Raw genomic sequence first — 14,233 nt, forward strand, 5'->3', positions numbered from 1 at the left:
AAACTTTTCTATCTGATTTACAAGAGTACAAATATGTCATATACAAGAAATATAATCGAAACAAAATGATTCAGAAAAATAAAAATAAAGGATGGCCAAAATAAGTCTACCAGGAAAAGGAAAATAAGTTAGAAAGGAGATATTCATGTGTGGTTAATGCTCAAAAACAGAAAAATCGAACTAAAAAGTACCACCACAATAAAGAGTTTAATCCTAGAAGTCACAATTTAAATTGAAGATATCATAATTAAGAATATCTATGCAGCAATACTTTAAGAAAATCCCAAGAAATACAGTAAGGGGAGGAAAGAAACATAGCAAAAACAAATCAAGTAGACAAAATAATGACCTAGAAGATCTTCTGAATGCATATTAAACTTTACTTCTTGACATTAGAAAATAAACCTTATACAGCACACATGAAACATTCACAATGATGATACCTTTGGTAATAAAGCCATCAGTACGTTCTATAAAGCAAGAAATGTTACAAATATTTTCTAACCAAAATAATATATTACAAAATTAAAAATCATAGAAATTACAAAGAAATCTTCAACTGGAAAGAAACCTAATAAATAGTTAATTGGATAAAAAGTATCTCTAAACTCAAATTACAATATTACTAAAAATGGACATAATTGATACACAATACACTGATCTCTGGAATACTCATTTATAGATGCAAAGTAAAATACATAGGTTTAGATAGTTTAATAAATTAAAATTTAAAAATTCCTAGCTTAAAAGCTAGTAAACAAAGCCAAAAAGAAAGTACAATGAAGAAAATCATGAAAATAGAAAAAATAATGTAAAGAATAAAACCTAGATATAATAAATCAAAATTAATTTTTGGAAAAAAGTTAATAGGTAACCTGCTCACCAATTTAATTTTTAGGAAGGGAGAAAGAACAATAAGCTAGCAAAAATAACAAGGAGAAAACTATTGAAGGAGACAGTAAAATAAAACATTACAAGAAGCAAGATTCCACTTTACAAACATAACTGCAAATAAACTTGTCGGCCCAGGATAAATGGATAATTGCAATACTTTATTAAAATTGAGCCCACCGGAGATAAAGCTTAAACAAACCGATTTGCTTAGAAGAAATAAAGGAACCATCCTACCAAAAAAGCCACCAATGCTTTCAGAGGGAAGCTTTCGAACACTAGATTGTTTAAATGTTCTATAAACTCTCCTAGAGATTCCAAAGGAAAGAAAATCTTGATTCTTTAAAACTTTACATGTGTAACTTCAATAAACATAATAAACACAAATAAAGTAAATTATAAGCTAGTATCACTTATCACTGTTTATGTAAAAACACCAAGTAAAATATTAGAAAAAATAATCCAATGCTACATTTAAAGAATTGCTTACCACAACTAAGTGTTATTCATTCCAGAAATGCAAAGTTGCTTCAGTATTGGAATCCATTAATATAATACCCCATATCAACAAATGTAGGGAGGAAAGCCACATATTTATTTACACAGATGGTAAGTATTCCAACAAAATACAACACTCTTTCTTGAAAAACAAATTTCAAGAAAACAGAAATGATGTAATAGTTTTTATTACTAAGTGAATTTTTGGATGTGACAGCAGTATGGCTGTGACATGTCAGCCCTTTGATCACCCGTGTTGAGACAGCTGATCTGGCGGGCTCAAAAGGTATTCTCTTTCTCCCTCACCGCTCCAGGTGCATCCTTACCAAAGCTACATGCTGGGGGGGGGGCACCCACCCTCATAGAGAGGAGGGCTGTTTCCTTGGGCAAAGGTATATGAACAGCTCTGCTCCCCTGTTAGAACCTTCAAACCTTTGTGCCCCTCTCCACCAATACATATACTGCAGGCCCCAGCTTCTCATACAGAGCTTCTGATGCATTTGAAGTAGGATTTTTAGGGAGATAAAGTTAAATGAGGTCATAAAGTTGGAGCTAGGATTCAAATGGTTTAGCGTTTTTACAAGAAACAGAAGAGAACTTGCACAACAAAAAGGTAGTTTTCTACAAGACAGGAAGAGAACCTTTACCAGAAACCAAATTGGAAGGCACCTTGATTTAGGATCTCTAGCCTTCAAATCTATGAGAAAATAAAATGTTACTGTTAAATATACTTAATAAACACACGTTTTAGTGGAGCCTGAGTTAAGACACTTCCATTGCATTTCCACCAATATCACTAGCAAACAAAGGATACCACAATTTCTTCTACTATGGATTTACACAGTTCTGAATGTGAAGTAAGAAATAGTCAATGTAATTAGATTTACACAGAACAATCATAGACATAAGAGCTGGAAAAACAAAACTGTATTTGCAGCTGGGACTCTGCATCTGAAAATTCCTATGCAGTGAGTAATAAAACTGAAACAATTTAAAAAATCAATAAAATAAACAGGCTTTAAAATCAACATACACAAATCTAACCTTCATATAACTAGGAACCTATTAGAAAAAACAGTGGCAAAAAAACCCCCACAGAAACACCTCCACTTGTAAAAGTATTAAAGAAGACACAATATGTAGGAGTAAGTTTAACAAAAAAAAAATGTGTAAACCTTACACGAGACAAAATTTAAAACATGACAGGTGCAGAATATGAAAAGTACATAAAGTAAAAAAGTACAAATGTCACAGGCAGAAGAAAACTGTAAATACAGTCAAAGACTTGCAAGTGCAAGCAGCAAAAACAATTGTATAATAAGATGTTCCTGGAAAATATTTAAGATGTGGGGCCGGGAATTTAACGAAAGTGGTATAGAGCCTGCGTGGCAAGTCTGAGGTCATGAGTTCAATTTTTAAAAAATGTGGATTCAAGGCAGGCATTCCTGACAATAGGACCACTGCTTTCACGTCTCTCTACATCCTAGCATATGACAGATGTTCAATAAAAAGTATCTGAATGGGTGAATGAGTGGTAGGAATGATAAATATTTATTTTATTTATAAGGTTTAAAAAAAAAACTCAAGGGCCAGGGATATAGCACAGTGGCACAGTGCCTCCCTTGTAAGCGTGAGGTCGAGTTTGATCCTCGGTACCAAATATAAATAAATAAATGAAAATAAAAAAGACAACATGAAATCACTGATGTTCTTAAATAACATGCCATAACACCCAATGTAGCTTACATAAAACACAATTACCCCAAACTATCAACAAGCTATTTTACAATGTTATGTAAGTTTATATGAAACTTCTTATGAGCAAATAGGCAAAAATGGTCAAATGAACATTTCTGGAATGGCATAAGCACCTGCCTGGCAGTTGTGGGGTTGTGAGTTAGATTCCCATACCAAAAAAGCAAAACAACAACAACAACAACAAAAAAAAAAACCTACACCATAAAGCCTCTGTAATCGAAAGTGTGAGGTTCTGCTATATGGACATTTGAGGAATATTAGAGAAAGCCAAGAAAGTCAAGAAATAGACAAAAGAGCATTTAGAAACTAAGTAGATAATAAAATATTTCAAACCAGTGGAGAAAGATAAAGGCTTCAAGCACTCACTGGTGTGGCAAGTGATTAATCAGCTGAAAAACATACAATCAGATCTGCAATAATCTATATAACACACAAAAGAAAAACAAAAACAAAAATGACACATGTATCATGAGCCTAAATATAAAAAGGTTGAACTATATAATCACACTAGAAAAAAATGTGTAAATTCTCTTAAATGGTTTCTATGGAATTGTATATTGTTTTTTTAACTGTAAATTAGGATCCAGATGCAGTAAGAGAAAAGAAAATGAATCTTACCATACTTTTAAAAGTTTGCACAGTAAACACACATACGCATATGCACATGTGCGTGCACACACACACACAACCCCCACAAACAAGCTCCAAAAACAAAGTCAAAAGACAACTGACAAATTAGAGGAAATTATCTATACCACATATCACATAGATGGTGTCATGGTTTTATGCCTGCATGTCCCCCAAAGCCACACACTGCCATGGGGGTAGCTTCTAGAACTTGTGATTGATTCCTGGTCCAATGCTGGGATTATGAGTGTGAGTGCTATACCGATTCTAGGGTGGGTGTGGCCCACCTACAATGTAAAAGACAGAAAGAATACTTTTCTCTCATATTTGTCCCTTTTTGCTATTGTGTTTGCTGTCTCCCAGCCACTATGCACTGCTGCCCTCTGCATGTGCCACTTTGCAATGAGTCAGCTGAATATGGACTGAAATGTTCACAAATTATGAGTTAAATAAGTATTTCCTTGCTTAACGTGAGTGTTGGGTATTTAGTCTCGGCAATGAGAGAAAAGTAACCAACACAGATAGTAACAGCCCTTAAAGATTGTAAGAAATTTCCTAAAACCTGAGAGACACAAAGGGCTGAAAAACTTGATACAAAAGTGAGAAAAGACATAGTCAAAAAAAAAATTTCAAATATGAAAAAAATTCAACCTCAATCACAGTTCAAAGAAATGCAAATTACCAGTATATATGCCAGTATATATGCCAGTATACATGCCAGTATACTATTTCTCACTTATCAACTGGCAAGACTTAAAAAGCACAATAACATATTATTATACTGGAAAGACTATGGGGAACAGACATTCTTTTGAACTGCTGGTTAAAATTTGCCCAACCTATATAGAAGGAATTTGGCAATACGTTTTACCCTTTCACCTAGCAATTGCACTTTAGGGACTACTTTATAGTCACTTTTCAAAAAATACAAAAATCCAGCATCTGGAAAATAATGAAAACAAAATATTCACACATAACAGAATGATTAAATTAAACTATAAAATTCAGTTTAACTCTAAAAATGATAAGAACAATGTCCATGAAGTGACAGGGAATGATTTCTAGGATACATTGTAAACAGGGAAGACAAAGGGAAGGGTTTTTTGACAGCATATTGGGTTATGTACAAAACAGAAGGAGGAAAGAGAAAATAGAAATACATCATTTGTACAAAGAAAGTGCAGAAGAGATGGAGAAAGACTAGAGCAACTGGTTCGTCAGAGCAGACAGGTAGATGTCGAGCAGAAAGAATAAAAGAAGCAGGCGGCAGTGGGGAGGCCTGCCACTTCCCTGAGTGCACAGCTTTCTGTCTGTTTTTACTTTGTGGACCATGTTAGTGTTCCACATATTGAAAACAAGGATGGAAGTAAAAATATGAAATATGAACAAAAACAAGTGAATTAAATGGTACCTCAAATAAATAAAAACACAATTTAAGATTTGAAGGTGGCTAAAGGTAAAGAGAGCCCACATTAATTTTGTGCAATGCTGAGAAAGTGTTTAGCACTGAAGTGAAGAGATGCTAAGCTAAGGGTTATTAGGAGTTCTGAACTTTCCCAAACACATGCTGAAAAACTAAAACATATTAAGAGATCATAAGAAGCACATATCTCACTGTTAGAGAAGTGAGCAACAAATATGCACAAAAAATGATAGAATGAACCCTATAATGTTAGATAAAGATTCAAAATACCAGCATGAACTCATGTTTTTAAATAACTATAAATGGGATATGTAAATAGATATACTAGATCTGTTTGTTGAGAGGACATGTTAGCCAGAACCACACAACGATTTGCAACCAGACACTGTAATCATAATTCCTCAAGAAAATGACTGATTACAGGTCTGGGGTAGGCAAAGCACAATTAAGAAGAAAGCTGGAATATCCTATGCTAGGATGTAAGGAAACATTCAAGGACATCACAGTAGGACACTGGAGTTAGTGTGAAGCGGCTCCCACTGGAAACCTGGGACAATATGAACAATATAATAAATAATAACAGTAAAAGGTCAAAGAGAATCCACTAAGTTCTTATGAATGTGAGAACCAATGAATGTGAGAAAAAAAAGAAAGCTGCCTTTTTCAACAGAAGAAAAAATAAACATAAAAGAAATGATGAAATTAGAAAATCATTTGGCAATTATATCTCACATATAAGAATCATTAATGGATCTAAAAACTAGTGGGTATAAATTTACATTATTTCAGAAAATCTCATAAGATAGGTACTGCTTGTGAAGAAAAAGATAGCTATGGTGTAGATACTTGGGGTACACATTAGACAATAAAATATCAATAAAAAACAAATCAACATGTGTCATGATATGATGCACTGAGAGCATCACATGTGAGGGGCTCCCATCAAAAGTCTGTAAACTGCATACAATCACAAGAAAGTATCAAATAAACTAAATTAAGCAACAGCCTTAAAAATAACCCAATGCTCTTCAAAACTTCTGATATGAAACATAAAAAGAAACCAAACAACTGCCCTTTCTTTTAATAATCTGCCCAGGGCTGGGGGCAAGATCCCGAGCTCAATCCCCAGTAACAAAAAAAAAAAAAAAAAAAAAAATCTGCCCAGTATTGCAGATTAAAAAGATGTGGATATTGAATAAGATATATTATTGAGTCCTTCTTCACAATAAAGCACCTTACATGGATAACAGGAGAAACCTGAATATGACATCAATGCTAATTTCAATAGTAGTTCTATGTTCTATGTAACTTATGGAAAGTCAATGTCCTTACTTTTAAGGAACTAAACATTTTAATGCACAGAAGCAAGAGGACAACATGCACAAAGCTTACTATCAGTTTAGGGTAAAATATATATATATATATGATAACAGTAAGGATAAAATCTTAATGTTAAGAAAGTAAAATCTAGATAAAATGTATATGGAAATTTTTTATCCTATTCTTGCAACTTTTCTGTTAAGTTTGAAACTGCTAAAGTAATCAGCTAAGAGTTTAAGCTCACTTAAAAAGTTATTAATTTCAACAACTGGAGGAATCAGATTGTAAAAGATTAAGAAGTGAAAAGAAAGTAAGATATCTACCATTGAGAGCATGGGTTTTATGAATACTCAGAACTCAGTTCAAACCCTGAATTTTATATAGTTACAGTCAAGTTGATTTTGTCTTCTCTGGTATTTCTGCTTTACAGAAGTAATATAGAATACACTGCAGACTCATGTAGGATACAATGAAATCGTGCATATCAAAAGGTAAGAAACATCAATTCCAGAACTAGGCTTCCTAGTTTTAAAATCTCCTTAGCCATTTCCTAGCTGCAGGACATCAAACCAGTTTCTTAACCTCTCTGTACTATGGTTTTCCCAAAAGTAAATAGAGTACTAGTATTGACTTCAAGGGTTCTTGTAAAGACTGAAGTTACCTGATACAGGCACTTTAAACAAATAATACTTGTTCACACAGCAAGCAGTGCATGCATGATAGTTATTTTTATTATTACACAGAGCTCATAAAGAGTTAAGAATTTTGAAACATGTTAGCTGTCATGACCATATACAATATTACTCTCACTAATATTTTTCAAAGAGGTTTAGTGGTAAACAAAAAGAGAAGTTATTTTTTTCTCTTATAGCAGGAAGACCAAAGCATACTGTAGAGACAAATAGTACAGAAATAAAGCTCTAAAGACCTCAGTTTCTTTCTTTACAAAAAATACCTGAGAGTTTAAGGGACGTGAATTAAACCGGTATTTTGAATGAAGTTATAAGAATGTATTTCTTTAATTTTGAACACAGTGATATAAACACTTTTAAATTCCTTCCTTTTCTTGTAATACCCACTAGAATTTGAGGGTGGTATTGGGGATCAAACTCACAACCTTGTGCTTCCAAGAAGACTTTATGCCACTGAGCTAAATCCCCAGTCCTCCCACTAGACTTTATGCTCCCTTTTTATAGACGCATCTAGAATGTACCTCCTCAAAAAATTTTCATTCATGGAAATTTTTGAACAAAGTCAGGAAGAAAACATATAAAAATGGAAAAAGGTTACAGATAAGTAAAAGTTTGATTTTTAAGTTTTAACATTCTATCTTTGGACTCTATCAATAATGTCTATGGGGGCATGATACTGATTAATGTTTATAGACCTACAGGAAAAGATGCCTAAATGCTGAGAAAAAAGTTACAAGAGAAATAAAATATATAGGTCACATTAATAATAATAATAATAATAATAATAAACTGATAGTAAACTGTGGTGTCAACTTGAGTAAGAAGTGCCTAGTAGGATAGGACACCACAGTTACAGATGTGTCTTGGATGATGTACTTCCTCAAAAGGGAGACCCACCAGCCAAAAGGCTCATAGAAGGAAAAGGAAAAACAGGAGAAAGGCTTGCTATTTGCTTCTTGCCTTTGGAACGTCAGTCTGCAGGCTTCCAGCACAGACTCTTCAGTGTTCCAGAGCCTCTTTTACCTGCCATCATGGACCCTTCATCTTCCTGAGGTGCAGGGAACTCTGCAGTGAGCTCCAGGCCTTCAACTTTTGACTGGATGCTCCAGCTCTCCAGCACCTACACAGCTTTTCTTCTACTCTGACTCTACAGGCAGCCACTGTAAGCCTCCCTTGTATATCCTTTATAGACCATATACATATATGTCTGTATATATATATATATACACACAAACATTTATATACTTTATATAAATATATAAAATATTAGAGAGATTAAGTCTGTTTCTCTAGCAAAGCCTAATTGATACAATAAATAATTTTTATACTTTTATTTTTATATTTCCAGAGTAATTTACTATATCTTAGATACTAGGTATTAGGAAATAATTAAAAAGGAGAAGTAAGTGGGGCATGGTGTATCTGGGAGGCCGTGACTGGAGGGTAACAAGTTGACACCCTTCCTGGGCAACTTAGCAAGACTCTGTCTCAAAATAGAGCAAAAACTCTGAGTTCAATCTAAAGGAAAGGTAAGGGAAGAAAAGGGAAAGGAAGGACACAGAGAAGGAGACCAGAAAAGAGGGGAAGAGCAGCAAAATGAGGGGAAGGGATGGGAGGCCAGGAGGAAAAGGGAAAGTCAAGACTTCATAAAATTTTCCCATTCTAATACAATGTACCTAAAAAGCAACAGAAGTCAGGTAGAGACAGCCAGTAATTCCTACATTAAACATATACAACCTATCAATGTCTCCAAGTGAAATTAGTACTACTAATGCAGGGAGTTATTCCACAAAAATTACTGTACAGTTTAGCAATTCAGAAAGTAGTTGTATAAAATCGTAATTATGGTATTAAATATTATTACACATTAGCCCTAAGAGAACATAAAATAGCTGCCTAACTGCCATATATTCTTTAAGCTTATGATTTTTATAAATTATACCTTGAGAAATAATTCCCCTAATCTCCTTTGATTTATTATTCCATAATGACATCTCTCTTGGGAGAAAATTCTTTTTATTTGTTTATTTGTTGTTCTAATACTGGGGATTGAACTCACGACCTCACATATATCAGGCAAGCATTTGAACTGCTGAGCTAAATTCTCAGCCCAAAAGTTTTTGAAACTAACATAAAATTAAAAACCTATTTTTATACCAATAGGATCTATAATTCTAGTGAAATGGAGCTCATTTGGACTTGTGTCTTTCCGGAGGGGCAGTTAGAAGAAAACAAAGGGAAAAAGATCTAACATCATTATCACTTGAATATTGAACCCTATGTTTCTATGTAGATTTATGTTAAAGAGACTTACTTTCTTTCTTTCTTTCTTTCTTTCTTTCTTTCTTTCTTTCTTTCTTTCTTTTGTCTTTTTAAGATATGCTTTTTACAAACTGCTATGCAATTCTGGCTGCTTCTGAGCTCACTTTGTAGCCCAGGCTGGTGTCCAACTTGCAACAATCCTCTGCCTCAGCTTCCCAATTGTTGAGATTACAGGAATGCACTACCATACCCAGCTCAACAAGGACTATTCTTAAATGAACTTCCCTGTTGTATGCAAGGAAACTTGCTTTCCTCTCAATAACCATCGGTGATTATCAGAACGGAGGACCCAGCAGAATATGGGTCATGGGAAGGGGTAACAAACTAAGTTCAGATGCAACTATCATCACCAGCCCTTTGATCTTTCTGTAGCTTTCTATTCATTGAGATGAAGAGAGACTAAAGGAAAAGCAAACTCAACGCAAGTAAGGAACAGCTATGATTCATTCAACATGCCAGGCAAGACAATATTTTCTTTCACTTGACCTTCCTAAGGTACAGGAGACAACTCTGTAACTTGGGTAGGGTCAATTCCTTGCAGGAAGGATCCACAGCAAGAAACTCCTGAAGCCATGATTAGAGAACCCCAGAAATTTAAAATCTGAAGCCCAAATTGTTCCCATGTCACTATTTCCCTCTAGCAGAAGAATCACTGTTTACTGTCCAAAGACAATTCCCTTGTCTTTTGATTTTAAAAACATTTCACTACAAGAATATTCAAAACAACACAATAAGAGAAAAGCATAACAACTCTTGTGTGTCCTGCATTCAGCTTCCCAAATGTGCCACCCTGTTTTTCTTGCCTTTTTGTGGTCCAGAAATATTTAAAAATATACCCTTGACATTTGAACTGAACTTCAGAATGTCTCTAACAAGTTACAATAAAAATATAACATTATCACATCTATAATTATCATTCTTTACTATCACTGGATGTCTAATTCCTCTTTGAAATTTTTGAGTGAGACAGAGAGTGTGTTTGTGTGTGAGAGAGAGGCGGGGGAGGAGCTAGCGACCAAATCTGGGGATGTCCACATGCTGGGTGAGCACTCTATCACTGACCTACACCTTCAGCACCACTGATATCTTAAAAATGTCTTCCTTCTAAAAATTAACTTGAATCAAGAATCAAACAAGAGCCAGGTACAAACAAATGCTAGTAATTCCAGCACTTGGGAGGCTGAGGCATGAGGCCTGTCTTGAGTTCAAGGCCAGCTTGGACTGCATTGAGACTTTGTCTTAAAAGAATCAAACAAGACCAACACATTATTCTAGCTGATATGCCTCAATGTTCAATAGCTCCTCCATCTCTCTTTTTTTAAATGGTATCTGTATGTTAAAGAAACGAAGCCACTTTTTCTATAGATCTTTTCTTATTTTTAATTTAGTATATAAATAATTTAGACTATAAAGTCCATAAAACATATTTCTTTGTCTCCTTTACAACTTGTAAAGGACTATAGGCTTGACTAGGCTGGGACTCACCTTTTCTCAATGTTGTTTCAAGAATGTTCAGGTGATAGCACCCACCCTCTACTGCACTGTCAGCAGGCATTTACCATTTAGTGGTCTTCTACTAGTAAGAGCAGAAATTGTTTCTACATTCTCCATAATCTGAATTTCTATGAGTTATCAGATACCTTATATTGATGGAACTATGTAGGTTGTGATCAAGCTAATATGTTAATCAAGAATTGATGAGAGACAACTGGTTATCACTCATCAAACAGAGAAACACAGAAGAAATTTTTCCTCTGGGTGTAAAAAAGAGAAGTCAAAGATCTGGCTAGACATGGGGAGAACTGAGAATGAATGCAGGGTATTAAAAAACAGAACCATACATACCTATTATAGTTCTAAAAGACATTTTACATGCCAGCACCAATGTTTCTAAACAAAGAAAATTCTAGAGTTCTTAATTTTTAACATTACTTCACCAAAACTGTCTTGTAAATCTTTCAAATTTTACTTCTTAAGTACCTTAAGAATGGTACTGATCTCTAAATCAAAGGTTCCAAACTTTGGTTGCAAAGTAAGTTTTCCTGAAAAACTTTTATCATACTGAGATCTTGGTTTCACTCAATCAATTCTAATTCAGCTGGTCTATGACAGGAACCACATATACAATGTTTTTTTAAAAAGTCTCAGAAGACGTGTAGTATGCAGCTATAATTGAGAACAACTTTTTAAATAAGAGTACAATGATAACTACTATTTACTAAATATATGTGTCTGGCATAACTGCTAGTACTTTATTTGAATTAGTTTCATTCTCTATTTCATAAATGAGAAAATGGAATAGTAAAGTGAACTGCCCAAGATCATACAGTTAATTCATGGGCAGTTGGGATCCAAAACCCATCTTCTTACTACACAGTCTCCTAAGCATGAATCATGCTTGTACTTCCTACTGTAAACAAAATGATCAATGGAAAACACAAAGGATAATTTCTTCCTTCTTTGTAGTACGGTAGCATCTTATGCAAAGGTACCAACATAACTTACTAGAAGTGTAAATAGACAACCTTCCTTTTACAAAAGATTCAAATTTGAGATTTCTACACTTCAATAATTTCTCACATACACCTCATGCAGCAGTTACTCAATGTTAAATGTGAAACTGCTTTAGTTTTGAAAATTAAAGCAAAAATGTACTACAAATACACTTCTAAGAAATGTCTTACCCATTTCTGTTCTGCCAAGTCCAATTCCATTATAATTCTCAAGTAATTAAAATGACAAGAATCAGAATCTTCATTGTCAACATCACCCAATTTGACCCGGATTCATTCTCCCTTCTTGACACGGATCTCCTATTTGCAAATGGTACTGTTGGGATAGGTCTGCAGGTAGTTTATAGATGCAAGAGTTCCACTTTCAGGGCCTAGTACAGTTTGTCCGCATCCATCACCTAAAAAAAAAAAAAAAAAAAAAAAAAAAAAAACAGGTGGGGTGATAAACTGTTCTTTCGTTTTAAACTTCTGAGTAATCAAGATTTTTAATGGTGATTTAAAAATACGCATGACCTCAGATATTTATATCACCAGTATATCTTTACAGAAAATAAAATGACATAGCTCTTAGCATATCTAGTCACAATAGCCAAGAAAAATCAAGTCAGGTTCAAATGATTACTTATGTAATTTATAATGTCAAAGACCTTTACAATCTGAACATATCTTAAAACCCAACTTAGCAAAGAGTTACAAATATATAAATATCAAAATGGCCTAATATTTAAAACAATACCAATTTAAACTATTTAAGATAACTAATATAAAAATGTGAGCAGCTGCACCTTTTTTTAACAAACACAAGCTCCTAAAATCTCCTGTGAAGCAAGATTATTTCTTAATAGCAGTTAAGATATGATAAAAATTAGGCAAACTATTGATTCTATTACAGATTACAAATCATTCCTCTTGAAAGTAGTTGATTTTGTTTATATTCTACTGAAATTTGACTGTTTTGTTGTTCCTTCTCTATTTTCTTCCTATAGAATAGAGAAAATAATTAGAAATTTAATAGCTTATTAAAGATAAAGAAAAAATTACTTTTATATGATAGTTCTGACATTTGCTTCATTTTTCAGCAAGTAAATACAAGAACTTAGATAACCAGCTTATTGTTTGTAAAAATAAAATATCTGCATCCCTCATTTTATTCACTGAGCATGCAGGAGGCATTGATTAAATGTTCATTTACAAGTTTCAGCTGTTACAACTGTATTATTTAGCATTCATTAACAACACGATTCAAATTAATCCTTTTAATAGGATGACTAATGTATGACAATGGGATTCAAATGAATCCCTTTCTAACAGGATCGCAAACATATACTTTTAAAATAGAAGCATTTTCTTCCTTAAAAGTTATTTATAATCATGTTATAGGAATAGTACAGTATTTACACAAAAACTGTATTAAATTCAATGCTGCTGAGTTTTAACCTCACTATGAACACAACTCTAAGTGAATTTTCTTGATTTAATACTTTTAAAAGTACTCATATCACTTATTAGAACAGATTAATTTTAAAAATTATACACATAAAATTTTTAACAAAAATTATACACCTAAAATTATATGCATAAAAATTATACACATAAAAATTTTACATAGTATCTAGTAAGAAGTAGATAATAAATATTAATGGTATGAATAAGGAAATGTTATGAAAAATTAATTCCAAACTAGTCCCAACTTTAATGATGAAACAAATCATGTAACTCTTATGTTAATACTTAGAAGTCATATCCTTAACTGACAAAGAATTTTTACCCTTGAGTTTGTATTAATATTCATCCCTTGTCTATTTTTTTTAATCAGGAATCAAACTCAGGACCTTGTGCTTTCCAGGCAAGCACTTATATTGCTGATCTATATTTCCAGCCACTCTCCTGGCCTACATTTAAAGAGCAATACTAAATATATGTGTGCTTGCTAGAAGTGTTATAATCTTTAAAAACCACTGGATAAATGAAATAACTCAAAATATTAGTGTGTTTTCTTTAGTAAACAAAAGCTAAGGCCACTTTTAGAGTAACTGAAATGTTTATCCATAACTTTGCAACAACAGATTGTTTAATGCATCCCCCATAGCCAATTTTAAAATGTGCTTTATGAAACAACACAAGTAGAGTGGTTAGAGTAATTTTAGATGTCTTTATGCTATTTGACCTTGAATAAATATAATGTTTCT

The 14,233-nt window shown here is 33.4% G+C and overlaps 1 long non-coding RNA gene across 1 annotated transcript in view; it reads right to left on the reverse strand.

Moving 5' to 3' along the window:
• Nucleotides 1-13,002, reverse strand: part of LOC101787614 (uncharacterized) — a 53,025-nt gene extending 40,023 nt beyond the window's left edge. The window contains exon 1 of the long non-coding RNA XR_010045492.1: nt 12,216-13,002. This is a non-coding gene — a long non-coding RNA (uncharacterized LOC101787614). The remainder of the gene's footprint in view (nt 1-12,215) is intronic.
• Nucleotides 13,003-14,233: the final 1,231 nt, after the last annotated feature.

Source organism: Cavia porcellus, unplaced genomic scaffold (assembly GCF_034190915.1).
Source record: "Cavia porcellus strain 051 isolate PalLab524CR breed Dunkin Hartley unplaced genomic scaffold, mCavPor4.1 scaffold_34, whole genome shotgun sequence".
Lineage (NCBI taxonomy): Eukaryota > Metazoa > Chordata > Mammalia > Rodentia > Caviidae > Cavia > Cavia porcellus.